The following is a 1,786-nucleotide window of genomic DNA, read 5'->3' as shown; positions in this document are numbered from 1 at the left end:
ACGCGTTTAGACATGAGCACCGCATATCATCCTCAAACTGATGGACAAAGCGAACGTACAATTAAAACCTTAGAGGACATGTTACGAGCTTGCGTGGTTGATTTTGGAAAAGCTGGGACAAGCACTTACCTCTCGCCGAGTTCTCTTACAACAATAGTTATCACGCGAGTATTAAAGCTGCCCCATTCGAAGTGTTATATGGCCGAAAATGTCGTTCTCCTCTTTGTTGGAACGAAGTAGGTGAGGTACAAATCACCGGACCCGAACTCATTCACGAAACCACCGAGAAGATCGTTCAAATTCGAGATAGGCTTCGGATGGCCCGGAGTCGTCAAAAGTGTTATTCCGATAAAAGACGCAACGACCTTGAATTTCAAGTCGGTGACCACGTCATGTTAAAAGTCGCACCTTGGAAAGGTGTCATTAGTTTTGGAAAACGTGGGAAATTAAATCCGCGGTATATTGGTCCTTTCGAAATCTTGGAGCGTATTGGAACCGTTGCTTATCGTTTAGATCTTCCGCCTCAATTGAGCTCCGTTCATCCTACCTTCCATGTATCTAACTTGAAAAAGTGTCTTGCCGAGCCCGATATCGTCATCCCTCTCGAGGAACTTACTATTTATGACAAACTTCATTTTGTGGAGGAACCGGTTGAAATTGTGGACACCTCCGTCAAGACATTGAAACAAAGCCGAATTCCAATTGTTAAAGTCCGTTGGAACGCCAAAAGGGGACCCGAGTTTACTTGGGAAAGGCAAGATCAAATTCAAAAGAAATACCCTCATTTATTCCCGATTCCGGAAACGCGAAATTCCGAGGAAGAAACAACGACTACTACGCCTACTTAAATTTCGGGACGAAATTTCTTTTAAGGAGTAGGTAATGTAACATCCTGCCTTTTTCCGTTTACTTTTCTGTTTAACTATTTAAATTCCGTTATATGATTATGACATCCCTCGTTAATACGCGTTTTAAAAATATCTCGTTTAGGTAATTCACGCACCCGCAACCGAACTCGAGGGACTAGTTTCGCCAAAGTGCCAAAGAGGTGACTAGCTTTTGACTAGTCACCCCACCACCTATCTTTTTCTTTTTCATTTTCCTTTTCTTCTTCTACTTTCCATTTTTCTCTCAAATCTTCAAACAAAGAATCATCATCTAAATCCAAGCTAGCGGGTGTCTTGCAAAACAAATTACATATTTGGAATCCTTGCAACTTCCTCTTCGATTCCATACCAACTTCATTACATTTGGGTAACTTTCTAAAATCACTAGATTTTATGTTCTTGATATTTTGAACTTATAAAGTTGTTAATTAGTGTCTATGGCTCATGTCTAACATGAATATATGATTTATGTGCTCGATTTCGTTATTTGAAGTAACTAGCTTGAGTATGAACTTTGGTGTGTTTGATTTGTTAATTTGGTTGCTTGAATGTTGTTAAATGTTATAAATGCATGTATTAAATGTATTCCTAGTATCACTAGCTTCAATTTGATGTGTAGGTTGCTTGAGAAAACTCCATAAACTTGATTAGTGATTTTGGTGAATTTGGGTTAGGGTTTGATAAGCTTGAAATGAATATTTGATGCATTGAATGCCATGAATTGTTGTTAGTAAGTAGTTAGTTGTATTGTATGCTCGATTACCTACAAAACGGCATGTTGTATGTATGCATTAAATGCCTGAATCACAAATGTGCACTTGCATTAAATGTGTGCATTAATTGATCATTTACTTTGGAAAGTCGATTGTTACAAATGACGTTTTTGGTTGGTGAAATGT

Source organism: Rutidosis leptorrhynchoides, chromosome 11, assembly GCF_046630445.1.
Source record: "Rutidosis leptorrhynchoides isolate AG116_Rl617_1_P2 chromosome 11, CSIRO_AGI_Rlap_v1, whole genome shotgun sequence".
NCBI lineage: Eukaryota > Viridiplantae > Streptophyta > Magnoliopsida > Asterales > Asteraceae > Rutidosis > Rutidosis leptorrhynchoides.
This window is presented reverse-complemented; position numbering follows the sequence as displayed.